We start from the raw sequence: 14780 nt of genomic DNA on the forward strand, positions 1-14780 counted from the left end.
TAGTTTACAATAAAATATAAGTAGGTGTAACTTATTTAAACAATATAATGTAAATTGCTTGAACTAAATAGGTCGGAAATTACATTAATATACCTATTGGTGTTACATGCTTTATTAATATTAAAAATATCTGCTGAAATTTTCGAGCGCTTGCTACTAATATTTTGGATCCCTGGCTTGGCAACATTGATCAGAACATTGGTTTCCAGCGCTAATTGATCACACTAGGTCTGCACCTAAACTAATAATATATGAATATAACTATGATTATTTAATTCATATTTTTTATTTTAAGAATAAGAAAAAACACTAGTCACACACTGCAAGATTTTGTTCATATTTATTTATTTATTACAAATGATATCGTATGAGGATTTTACCGAAGACATGATATTACTTTGATTTGTAATAAGCATTTAATTTGACAATTTGGCAATTCTGTTGCTGCGCATATAAGCAATACATCTGCTGTGTCATCTGGTAACAACATTTAAACATCCTATATTTTCATCAAAAATACATCTATAATAGAAGCAACTAGAATAATGTATATCATGGTGAGTTTTAAAAGCTGCTCTATGAAAATGAACGTTTTCTTACTACAATGGAATAATTTCTTTAAATTTTCTGTACAGTACATACTACTACTAATAATAAAGAAGTAGGCTATTTACGTTTCGTTGGCTAGTAATATTAGCAATATATCTAATATTATTCTTCCTGGAAGTTATCTTGAGATACGTTGTTATGTAAATTAAGTATGTTAAGTCCCTTAAGTATATTGCTATTGAAATGAAATCTTTCAGTTTTACGTCTTACGTTTATGGCGACTAGGATAAGAAGACGATGATAAGTGAATGTAATGGAGGCATGAATAAAGTGGGAGGAAACGGGAGAACCCGGAGGAAACCCATGAATACAGTGTTTGTCCATCAAAAGCCGACTTGGCAAGATAAGTTACTGCTGAGTTTTGAAGTATGGCATTATGTGAGCTGACAAACATGATTATACATTACCTCAAAGTAACTCAGTTTAAGAACAAGAGCGTAAAACTTAAGTTTAGATACGCCACTCGAAATAACTGTTGAAAAATTATCAGGATTAAGTTATTCACATGACGGCCCCGAAATACATATTTACGGAAAAAAAAGTGAGCAGAATCAAATAAAATGCCAGCCTAAGAGTAACTAAAAAGGTAAAAGTTATCAGAGTGCAGTGTGATTAATTCGGGAGAAAAACGTAGTTAAATTCTGAACTATATGAGTTCGCATTTTGAGGCGATGTTAAATTAACATACAATAGAGCATAATATGACAGTGTGTGCTGTCTTATTAACCCTCGCACGGCCAAGTGGGATACCTTAGGTCCCCTAGATTACTATTTTTTGAAATCATTTTGAGTGTTAGTTTCGTAGAACATTGTTTCTTTAGGTATTTTAATATTTTCGAAGTATGCATATGCTCATGTGACGGTCATTCCCATGAAGCTCTTTGTTTATTTGTTATAAGCGTTGGGTGACCTCAGGTCCCCCACTGTATGTATACCTTCTCCCAACCGAAAATTTTGTATTGACTTTTAGTTATAGTGGAGGACCCAAGGTACACCATGAATACTAATGATCTTTATAAAGACTTATTAAGTTGCTGATAAAAGCAATTATTTACATTACGAAGTACCCTGATTGGAGTCAGTTTCAAAGTTCCCGTCGGAAGGTTTCCATAAAGGAACTTTGGAAGGAATTAGCTCTTCCACGTTGTTTACCGCTTGCAAGTCACTCCAAATTTATTAAGGTAAGGTTTTATATTCTTTTATTACAAGTTTACTTTCTAAGCCATGTAAATATTACAATATTTTTTTTTTTAAATTGACATTTCTATATAATCAGTACAAAGTGCATGAACGCGCTTGCTGTATAACCGGGGAGTTCGAGGTTCGAATTTCTGGGTCGGCCATCATTACTGAGACTTTCATTCTTGTCTTCAGTCTCACACAATAAATGCCAAGAAGGTATTTTTCATTAGAATTAGGAGTATATTTTTGTCCCTAAAAAAAAACTAACTAAACAGTGGTGATTGATTATACCTGTACGACAAAGATACACAAACAGGTAGGTAGATAAATAAACCAAACCACATGGCACAACGCCCTTAAAGGGACGAGTGTGAACTTAGCAGGACCACTTTTGAAAATTATAAATATTTACACACCATACGTTTGTACCGGTTTGAACCGTAAAAAAATTCGTTTCTACCGGTCTTAAATTCGAAAAAATCGAAAAATAAAGTGGTCCTGCTAAGTTCACGTGAACTTAGCACGACCACTGATAAATTTCTACAAATTTGATTATTTTTCTGTACGAATCGTTTGTACTGCGTTTGTACCGGATTGCGCCGTAAAAATTTTCTTTTCTACCGGTCTCAAATTCGAAAAAATCCAAAAATAAAGTGGTCCTGCTAAGTTCACGTGAACTTAGCAGGACCAGAATACAAATTTCTGCAAATCTTAAGATTTTTCTGCTTGAATCGTTTGTTTTACGTTTGTACCGGATTGTACCATAAAATTTTTTGTTTGTACCGGTCTCAAATTTGAAAAAATCGAGAAATAAATTGGTCCTGCTAAGTTCACGTGAACATAGCAGGACCACTAATAAATTTCTTCAAATCTCAAGATTTTTCTGTTCGAATCGTTTGTTCTACGTTTGTACCAGATTGTACTGTAAAAATTTTCATTTGTACCAGTCTCAAACTCGGAAAAATCGAAAAATAAATGGTCCTGCTAAATTCACGTGAACATAGCAGGACCACTGATAAATTTATACAAATTTGAAGATTTTCCTTAACGAATCGTTGATACTGCGTTTGTACCGGATTGTACCGTAAAAATTTTCATTTGTACCCAGTGACGACGCCAGCTTTAAGTTCTTAGGGGGGCAAAGGAGGGGCAGATACATTTTCGGGGGGCGGCTATTTGCCATACCAAAAATGACATATTTATTACGTTTGACTTATTTTACATTACATTGTGTATTTCGTTGCTGTTTTCATATTAGACCTAATATGATTATAAATTAAACTTGATTATAACTAACAAATAAGTAACGTCTGCACATGAAACATTTTTCAATGAAACTTTTGCAGCGTCAACATTAATTGAATTACTTTCGCGTATGCTACAAATAACACATTCGTCTAGTACTATATGCTACGTCTCTCTCTCTCTCTCTCTCTCTCTCTCTCTCTCTATATATATATATATATATATATATATATATATATATATATATATATATATATATATATATATATATAGATAGATAGATAGATAGATAGATAGATAGATAGATAGATAGATAGATAGATAGAGAGAGAGAGAGAGAGAGAGAGAGAGAATTTACGAGGAGCTGCTGAAAATGTCGTAGTCCAATCCAGAAGGAGTGTCGGTACTAGATAGAAAAATGAAACCGTAGTTTAGAAAAACATATCTCTGTATGTACAAATACAAATTTTCATATTAATAATGAAATTCTTATTGTTTCTCAGGCCTCTGAAGTGATTATGTGTGCCCGAACAGCAAAATTTTACGAACATCCAGATCCTAACTGTTATAACATTCTTGTTCCACAAAGGAAAGTCACCGAAGTAAATTAATTAGGAAATCAGTGAAACACCACGGGACTCTCCTCTGTTATATATAGTGGTGAAGAAGTAAGTGATTTAGCATGAACGTGGCGATTTCTCAACAAATTATGCTTTACATCCAGGACGATTAAAAGAAATGACTCTTCCCGAAATCATAGATGCAATTTGTGACATTATTCTTGAAAATTGCAGCATTTCAGCCAGTGGTGGATATAGCCCGGGGCCGGAGGGCTTAGGCCACCCCAGTTTTTGTGACAAAAATAATTTAAGCTATTATTTATATAGTTTTTAAAGTGTATAGTAAACTCTCTATATACTTATTATAGTCTGAAGTCTAGCTGCACCCCGCTTTCTCAGTTTTTACCTTCTCAGCAAACCTTGTGTCAGAGATTCTTAGCATTTCTTTGGAACTCGTCGGTAGCATAATTCAGAATGGTTTCTGTATGCGCAAGTTCTCGGCATAGTGTGTTTCCAAAAAATCTGGCAGGAGAATAAAAGAGTGACGGCATTAAGAGAAGTCTTCTTCCAATTTGACCTTAATGCTGATCAATTTCGCTCACGAATAGTAACCATGGACGAAATATGGTTGTGCCACTATGATCCTGAAACGAAACAACAGTCAATGGAGTAATAGCACTCATTTCTTCCTCGCCCCAAGAAGTTCAAGACACAGAAATAGGTTGAGAAACTGTTTGCAATATTCTTCTGGGATAAGTATGGAGTCATACTCAGACTACCTCCGCAACGGTCAGATATTTAATCCAGAATTTCTACATTACTTACAAAACTGAAAGAAAAATTCAAAGTTCAACGCCGCGGAAAATGAAAAGAAAGGAATTCTATTCCTTCAGGAGAATACATCTGTCCATCAAGCCCCTGCGGACACAACTGACATTGCATAATCTAGGATTTCAATGTCTAGATCATCATTCTTATTCCTCAGATTTAGCTCTGTCTAACTATTACGTGTACTTATTTCCCAAACTTAAATAACACTTGAAAGGACGCCATTTTAGATCTGATAGGGATAGTGCTACGAACAGTGGTACGAGGAAATCTTCAGATTTTTAAACTTTTGTGCAAAAACTGGAGCACTGGACGAGGTAGTATATTGACTCTTGGGGGAAGTGTAGAAGTAAAACTTCACCATTCCATATGCACTCCTTCTGGGTTGGGCTTCGAATTTTTCAGCACTACCTAGTCAATATGGTAGACGTCACGTCAGTACTTTGAAACAAAATAAGTAAGAGAGCACTAGTATAAACCAATTACTAACGAAAGATCAGCACTCTGACAATACGTTTTATTAGGAATCAATTTAATTCCATAAATTTATTATCATTTGCAGGAAGGGAAAAGACAACTCTTTATATCCCGTTCAAAAAGTTAAGCCCTGGTAGTTGCAAACTAAGCTGTTATAAGCAGGGCCGACGAGAGCGGTCGCGGGCCCCGGGGCTGAGCAATCCCGGGCCCCTTGCATGTTCCCTTATAACTTTTTACGTTCTTACCACTTTGGACGGAAATACACTAAAATGAACATTAAGGCTTATTTTAAACTCTTCATTAGACCATTAATGCGTTTAATTTACATGTTAAACAGTATTGCTATATCTCCAAATAAGTGATTAATAAGAATTCTGAATTTAGCCTATGTTTACTATGCGCTGTATAAAAAAAAAACTCATTAATTCACTATTTATGATTTTGTTTAGACCTGGCATTTAGTAATTCTTTATCCTCGACCGTCGGGCCCCCTTTGGAGCCATGGGACCCAGGGCTCTGGCCCCTCCTGCCCTCCCCTCTCGCCGGCCCTGGTTATAAGCACATCCTCTGAATATTGAAAGCCGAGAATAATGTTTCAGAAAAAAGAAGTATGGAACCTTTAAATAAAACAAAATGTGAAACTGAAAACTTCAAACCTGGATAATTACAAACAAGTTACGTAACTGGTTTTACCTCTCTCTTTTGTTTCCAATCGAAGTTGATCCAATGAGAAGAAAACAAGTCGTCCAATCTAGTATTGTTCGCTAGGCACAATAATTAAAAATCATAAGAGAGAAGTATAACTAAAATTTATCTCAAAAGGCGCTAAATTAGAAACCAGAAAATGCGTGCATACCCAGACGCTCAAAGAAGAAAGCTTGAGGACTAATCTGCCACATAGTAAATGCATGGAAAATATACTACAATTTGACGATGAGATTGGTTATGATACTAATATAAAATACTACATGTAGAATGTTTAAAGATTGTAGGAGTCTGGGGGGGAGTCTAGGTGACAGAAGTAGCTACTAGGGGGGCGCTCGCCCCCTTCTGGCGTCGTCACTGTTTGTACCGGTTTCAAATTCGAAAAACAAAACGGTCCTGCTACGTTCACGTGAATGTATCAGGACTAGAATACAAAGATTTTTTCTAAAGATTTTTTCTTAACAAATCGTTTGTACCGGATTGTACCGTAAAAAGTTTCGTTTGTATCGGCGTCAAATTCAAAAATTCGGAAAGTAAAGTGTTCTGCTAAGACAAAATGAGACATTCGTGTAATAGTTTTTCGAACAATTTTCATTATATTACATTGCATTATCTGTTGTTAAAACGCTAGGAGTCAAACTATGGTACTAATTTAAAGGTTAATTAATAATGTGTCCCTCGCGATTGAGCCGAATCTTTTGACTACTTTTTTTGGATGAGCGAGTGAGTCATCTCTGACTAGGAATGATCGACGATTCTTTATGAGTCGTATTTCTTCGTGATTCGTGTATTTTCAGGAGTCGTAGTTTTTAAGGAGACGTGGTTCTTCTAGGGTCATGGTCTTTGGCAGTCAGGTTTCTTTAGGAGTACGGTTTTGAGGGAGACACGATAGTTTGGGATTGACAATATTTGTAGCATATGAATCTCGTACAGCCAGTAACAATATTAAGTATAGGTTGGAGCTTTTATTCTTTATACCAGGGGTGCCCACAAGGGGGGGCTATGACGCAAACTGCGTCATTGAAATATTTGGGGGGGGTTAAAAATCTATATAAATATGTTTGGCGGGGGGGGGGTAAAATTAATCGAAAAGATTTTTTTTCATGGAAGAATACCTATAGATAGACAATTGCGGGGGGGTGCGTCATGGACATAAGGGGGGGTGGGCACCACTGTTTATACTGGTACCTCCAACCTACACCTTATATTGTTTCTGACTGTATGTTGCTCATTTGCGAATCGCCTCTTGCTTCTCGATCTTCGTTGGTCCAATCAGTTGCTGTTTTGTAAAGGTGGTTTCAATGATTCGTGCGCCTTCTCAGCAGTGTAGGCAGATTGAGCTACAAGAACCGGATTGGGCAATTTTTGATCCCAAAAGTTCCTACCAAAATTTCAAATTGGGCGACCGGTTACGTTTTTGGCTACTTGCAATTATCTGCCAGTTTAACTCAAAAGAATACTCTTGTAGCGCCTCAGAGGGCCCTAATCTCTGGGAAGCCACGGCTAAGTTCAACGCTCAGCACCCTAGCACTGAGTTAATAGCAAAAAGGGAGTCGCCACCTGTGCTAAAATGAACACAGGAATCAAAAGAAAAAAAATTAATACAAAAGAAAACCAAACAAACTGATTACACTGAAAAACGGAATTAAAAGAAACAGCAACTAACGAATCTGACCTGAGCGAGACTACTGCCTGAATACTCTACGAGTACCCAGAAAACAGCCCTTTTCTTGTGTTGAAGTTTCCTTACCTGCAGATAGCCTGAAGGTTCCAATAACCAATCTAAGAATATTTGTTGGGTTAGCAACAGCCAAATAGTAAAAACTGGCATACAGGGGCATAAAGTTTTTATTTTTACCCATATTGATTAATATAAAACATCTTAAGACAAGTAAGTGCGTATGAGCACTGCTATACAACTCACTTGAATAATAATAAAAAAAATAATTTACTTTATTGATCCTATATACTTGTAAACTGTGAAGGTATAACATGATTATATATATATATATATATATATATATATATATATATATATATATATATATATATATATATATATATATATATATATATATATATATATATATATGAGACAAAGTAAATACATAAACAAAAACATAAATGAGGCAATGATAAACAACGGGTATGTTAATTAAATCACCATCATTTTGTGTACACTTATAGGAACTATATTGCGTACGCATTTTGTAACAAACCACGACTAGTCGGGCGACCAAGCCATACATTTAATGATTTACTCAATAAACTTACTGTATACGCTTTTCTTAATAGAAATGGATAAATTAAACCCAATATAATTGAAGAGACATCATGCGTTAATAGCACTTTATGTGAATTATGTATATATATATATCGCAGCGATTAGACACGGAGACGTAGAAAAGGGACGACTGACAAAGTGCTTTTATAAAAACATTCTAAATGGGGATAAGAGAAAGACCCATGTAGTCCGTATCGTGGTATGTATTACCCAAACAATTGATAAATGTGGTTGGGATACCCTGCTGAGAGATGAGAAGAGAGAACTTAAGTGAGATCAATAAGAACTTTCACCGTAACATACGTCCACTAAGGAACAAACTAAAGACAAGACGAGCGGACAAATGAGGCACCAACTTGTGCTAGAGGGAATATTTACAACCTTACAGGAATATTTAGAAATATTTACAACCTTACAAGAATACAATAGGGGCGTTACACTCTACTTTCTTATTTTTATATTTTAAATCACAAATTTATATGATACAATAAAAATTTTGTTTGTTTAGTATCCTATCCACAATGAACAATAGTTTTACTGAAACTAACACGTTTGATACTAGCTCAATTCTTGTTTTAGTAGATTTAACCTCAAGATCTTACAAGACCAGTCTTTTGTTGACTTCGTGCTGTAGCAGTATCACTGACCGTGTTTCTGTCTCAGTTAATGCCCAACCTCACCTCAACTTAGCTTGACCACTTCATTTTTCGATTTCTTTGGATTTTAGACCGGTACAAACGAAAATGTTTACGCTACAAACCGGTACAAACGCAGTACAAACGTATGGTGTGCAAATATTTATAATTTTCAAAAGTCGTCCTGCTAAGTTCACACTCGTCTTAAAGGGTCAAGGCCTGCCACGTGGCATTTTGTGGACGACACGTGGTCAGCGAACCGGTATTCCCAGCGCTTTATGAGTGCCGGTTTGGCCCCATGGTTGCTTCCGCTACTCATTTCTGAAGATTGAGATGAAAAGTTCTTTCTATTTACCCGCCGGGAAACGAACCCGGGTCGCTAGATTAATAGTCGGACGCTTTACCGGCTTCACTACAGGCCAGCATATATATATATATATATATATATATATATATATATATATATATATATATATATATATATATATATATATATATATATATATATATATATATATATATATCGGGTGTATACCGGGACCACAGAGCATTATTCTACAGGTCAAAATAAAGTAAGAAATATATATAATTGTACATCTTTCTGATGGTCGTCTGAAGACGTGATTTGCACTATGTGGATACATCGCATTACAGATAAAGAACCATACCGTTAATCTTCCATCAAATAGTTACGTCGATTCATTCCAGATGGCAATTAAAGCCGATAACGTTGATACTAACATCATATATTAGCGTCGGTACAAAATAAGTACAGTTCACTTGCGAACAGAAGGGCAAATATTTACAAAGTTAATGATACAATTAGGTGGTAGGAGGAAAAAATAAAGTGTAGAACAGTGTAGGAAACTGACACTAAATTTTCAACTTGTATTTATTTATTTACAGTTTTAAGAGTAACAGGAGAGTATCGTTCTTGATCACTACTTAGTAGCATGGTATGCAGTTTTACGAGCTGTCGTCTACTTTGTGATACTATTTTATTTCAATTCCCTTTCTTGAAATTCCTTAATCCATTCTAGAATGTTATTGTCTTGGTGCATGTCAAAATAATCTACAGATCAATAATATGACTGCAAACTGATACGCCTTGAAAAAGTTTACTGATGCGAAAATCACGCACAACTGTACAATAATTGTATATAGGGTGCTTCAAAATGATACCGACGTGTGCGAGGTGATTCCTGACACAAGACAAAAAGTATAGACCATCTTGGGTGCAAAAATTCGTCATTTCGGAGTTATAGGTTATTAAAAAATTATAATAATAAAGGTTCATGGTGGAAGTCAGAAAAGGTTAAATAGAATTTTGTGAGAACTCGGCAATCGAAAAAAAAAAATCTAGATTGTTTCTAAATCATAAAATTTTCACAGGTTTAGTGGCACAGATCAAATAATTTCATAAGATACTGAATTTCCACTTCTCCCGGACCCTCTGCCTTCTCCCAGACCATTGGACCACTCAGGGGCACCCTTTTTTGGTTGCGGTCTTTGATCCATAATGACAACGCCACTTCCATTTTTTTCTATTGCTGGATCACGAACAAGTTTCACTGACAGTGAAGTTGAAGCTACAGACGACCTTATTTTATCTTCGGATTTTTTTATCGATCATATAGTTGATTCGTTGACACTGAATGAGCGTGATATGGATGCAAACGACTCTCCAAGGCGTAAACGATCAAGCATTTCTATTTTCACTTTAAGCGGTAATAGTTTTTTTCGTGTCGAAACTCGGTTCTCATTTTTTTTAGTTGACATTACTGTATAAATTAGAAAGACAGCAGTAGGAGGGGTCCCCGTCTATTGCGTCGAGTCAGCAAAAATTTTTGTGACGTCATAGGTCAAAGGTCAATGACCTTGGCCCGGGGTCAATGATCTAGGAGTACTTAGAACCACCCCCTCTAAATTTTGACAGGCGTACCATGGCCCATCCCCTAAATTTTAGCAGGGGTACATAGGACCACCACCCTTAAAATTTGGAAATTGCCAAATCTAAAAATTTGGTGTGGTAGCCTAGGACCATAGTATGTACCTCTATCAGTATTGGGGTCTATGTCGTTCCCTTTCATGGGTAAAAAATTGCCAAAAATTCACATTTCGGGGGTTTTTAACCTAATTTATCGCCTTTGATGAGCTGTTATTACCATATATGGTTATATGGGCGTATACAGGGGTCCATTCCTTTCATAAGACATGGGTATATTAATGCACCCCTTGAAAGATTTGGGAGGGGTACCTTGGCCCACCCCTTAAATTTTGGAAATTGACCAATTTAAACATTTGGTATCATAGTATAGGACCCTAATGTATTTCATGATAAATTTAGGTGGTCCACCTCGTTCCTTTTAAGGGGTACAAATTTGCCAAATTTTAATATAACCGCGTGTTCGGTTTTTGGCCCAAATTTTTCCCCTTTGATGAGGTCTTATTACCTTATATGGTTATATGGTCATGTATATTGGTTCATTTCCTATCATAAGACATGGGTATATTGATGCACCCCGGGAGGGGTACCTTGGCCCACCCCTTTAATTTTGGAAATTGTCCAATTTAATCATTTGGTATTATAGTATAGAACCCTAATATAGATCACTATAAATTTGGGTGGTCCACCTCATTCCCTTTAGGGGTACAAAATTGCCAAATTTTAGTACAACCATGTGTTTGATTTTTGGCCCAATTTATCCCCTTTGATGAGGTCCTATTACCTCATATGGTTATATAGTCGTGTATAGGGGTCCATTCCCTATTATAAAACATAGATACATTGTTGCACCCTTTAAATTTTTGGGAAAGGTACCTTGGCCCACCCCTTCAAATTTGGAAATTTTCCAATTTAAGTATTTGGTATCATAGTACAGGGCCTCAACATGTATCCGGATAAATTTGGGAGGTCCACCTAGTTCCCTTTCGCTGGTAAAGAACTGCCAAAAAATCAAATTTCGGAGGTTATTGACCCGTTTTATTTCATTTGACGAGGTCTTATTGCCTTATATTATATGGGCATGTATAGGGGCCTATTTTATTTCTTAAGATATAGAAACATTGGTGCTTTCGTTGAAAAATTGAAAGTAGTACATTGGCCTCTACCTTAAATTTTGGAAATTGCCAAATTTAAACATTCAATATAGTACTATAGGACCCTAATATGTATTAGTATAAATTTAGGTGGTCCATTTTGTTTCCTTTTATGGATAAAAAATGTTAAAAATTCAAATTTTGGAGGTTATTGACCCCTTTGATGCGATTTTATTATCTTATATGAATATATGAATGTGTTCAGGGTCTATTTTATTTCTTAAGATATAGGTTCATCAATGCTTCCATCTTAAAATTTGGCAGACGTACATTGGCTCACCCTCAAAGTTAGGTAATTGCCCAATTTGGTATAATAATATAGGTTCTTATAAATTTCGTTTCATTTCATGGGTAAAAAATTGTCCAAAATGTAAATTTCGGAAGTGATTATTCCCTTTGATAAGGATGAATGTGTACAGAGGTTTATTACCTTTATACTTTTATGTTCCCTTTTAAATTTTGTTGGGGTACACAGAACCATTCCTTAAATTTGGGAATTATCAAATAACAAGTTGGTGTCCCTCTTATGGCTAACTATTCAAATTTTAAGGGTTATTGACCTATTTTATCTTTTTCGATACGGCTTTATCATTGAATGAGTACAGGATTTATTACTTTTATCATAATACACAGGTGTATTTATGTACCAATCTTAAATTTTGGGAGGGGTACACTTCTTATTGTCAAATTAATAATTGTTCTTAGAATTGGGTGGTATCTCATTCTTTGGGTAAATCATTGTCAAATATTAGTATGATCACGTGATCTGTTATTGGCCTATAATGAGATTAGGAGTCTAGTACATTGGTACATTGAACCTTTGTAGGATAATTTGAGAATTGTCAAAATGAAATTACGTCATTAATTTTTATTCCTGCCAAATATAAACGTAAGCAACATGATGTATCATGTGATTGACCTTGATGAGGTAGTGTACAGGGATTCATTTCCTTTTCAAAATTCGTGGAAGTTATCAAATAACACATTTCTAGACAACAGTTGGTTCTGCTAAGATAAACAATTGACCTAATTGAGACCTAACTACAACATGTAATTATATGATTAATTCTAAGACTTAGGTATATCGAGAGAGGTATTCTTTAAATTTGGGAATTGTGATAAACAAAATTTTAGTATGAGGTGCAAAATTTGAAACAATACTTTGAACTTTAGTTAAGCTCATAGTCTAAGATCATTGGTGGTGGTTGAATTAACCTTGAATTTTCCGAAATCTGATAGGTAACCTTATTGAATTTTATGACTCATAGACGAAAGGCAATACATGCTACATCACTTTGAAATTTAATCACAAGGTGATGTAATCTGACACTGGCAAAGTTATTGTTGATGCAATTTGATTGGTTGATCACTATCTTTCATGCAATCTGATTGGTTGATCATTATCTTTCGTGCAATTTGATTGGCTGATGATTTTTAAATTTTTGCTGCATTCAGTTTTAAGTTTTGTTTAACATTTAAAAATCATGGTTTTGTTCAACATTTTGTACTCACTGATAAATATGATGAAAACCGTTTATTTGTTAATCGAATAGTTAAAACCGGATAATGTTTGACGGTTAACCGTGAAATCGAATAGTTAAAACTGATAGTTTGACTGACGGTTAACCGTGAAATGTAAAATTTTAGTTTGAAAATTTTGTTTGAATTTTTATGAAGTTTTTCGTTTGTTTGAAAATTTTTTGTTTCAAATTTTTTGTTTGAAATTTTTGTTTAAAAATTTTTCGTTTCAAATTTTTGTTCGAATTTTTTTTAAATTTTTAAAAAATTTTCGTTTCCAAATTTTGTTTCCAAATTTTTTGTTTAAAATTTTTTGTTTGAAATTTTTTTCAAAATTTTGTTTGAAAAGTTTTTTCGTTTCAAAATTTTGTTTGAACTTTTTTCGTTTGAAAGTTTTTTGTTTGAAATTTTTCGTTTCCAAATTTTTTCGTTTCATTTTTTTTCAAAATTTTGTTTGAAGTACTTTGTTCGAAATTTTTGTTTGTGAACTTTTTTGAAACTTTTGTTTGGAAAAGTTTGGTTTGACATTTTTTAAGTTTGTGTAGTCATTAGTAAAGAACAGGAACTGTTTAGAACAAAACATCTGGCAACACTGTTTATCACGTTGCAATAGTACACGTCAGAACATGGCGTTGTACTTGAAATGAGAAAACACAAATCATTAAAATAGATCATTTTATTACACTGCACTGATTAATCACATACATCCATACCAGATAAAGGATCTGAATATTGTCGATACAATGTATTTTGAACTTCTTGCACTAGTTTGTCTTTAACGTATAATTTTAATTCCAGCTGAAGTCTTTTAAGGTCTATTGCAATGTCAATTGGTGGAAAGTCAATGTCCATTTGATCACAAATAAACTGTTTATCAATACAGGTATGCACCCACGAACGATGTTGATAACCATCACAACATCTACATACATGTTGTACAATATGCATGATACAATTCTTAAAATAGTACTTTTTCAGGAATATACTTGTTTTGTTGCACACTTTCACTGCATGTTTTACACACAGGAATACATTGGTGAATTTGTTCCATTCTGTTTGCGTTAGATACACCATGTTGCGAGGGACATGCAATGTACTCTTTTTACGTAACAACACCATATTCTCTTCGAGGACTGTACGCAGCACCACTTCATGATTTGAGTCTAATGATTTGACTATGGTCACATTTAGCTCATCATTCATTTGGTCGATTCGTGAACATAATATTTGCCATTCTTTACAGGTCAGTTGCACACCAATTATGCTTTGCCCAATCGAATCACAGGTTCAAATGTTCTAGCACTAATACCAATCATCACATATTTTGTTTGAAATATATCTATTGGATAATAGATTGCGAAGAGGAATTCCTTATCGTTAGAAGTACACTTCTTTCCTGCTGAAATACACTTGCTCAAATGATTTCATGGGCCGACACAGGCACGTAGCCAGCATTTCGTGAAGGAGGGGGGGGGGGTCCGTGAGATGAAATACTGTGGTCATCACAAAAGGGGCTCGATCACTCTAAACTATTTTACTGGAACATATATTGGTTCGTTTAGCCAGGATTTCGTAACGGGGGGGGGGTGATATGAAATTCTGAAGGCCCAGGAGCTCGACCAATCTAAACTACTTTAC

At 34.9% G+C, this 14780-nt stretch overlaps 1 protein-coding gene across 1 annotated transcript in view; it reads left to right on the forward strand.

Moving 5' to 3' along the window:
* The first annotated feature begins 396 nt into the window (after positions 1 to 396).
* Positions 397 to 14780, forward strand: part of LOC145666561 (uncharacterized) — a 107905-nt gene continuing 93521 nt past the window's right edge. The window contains exon 1 of the mRNA XM_081733903.1: positions 397 to 557. The gene's annotated coding sequence lies outside the window, so the exon portion shown is untranslated. The remainder of the gene's footprint in view (positions 558 to 14780) is intronic.

This window comes from Thermobia domestica, chromosome 12, assembly GCF_964235325.1.
Source record: "Thermobia domestica chromosome 12, izTheDome1.hap1.1, whole genome shotgun sequence".
Classification (NCBI taxonomy): Eukaryota; Metazoa; Arthropoda; class Insecta; order Zygentoma; family Lepismatidae; genus Thermobia; species Thermobia domestica.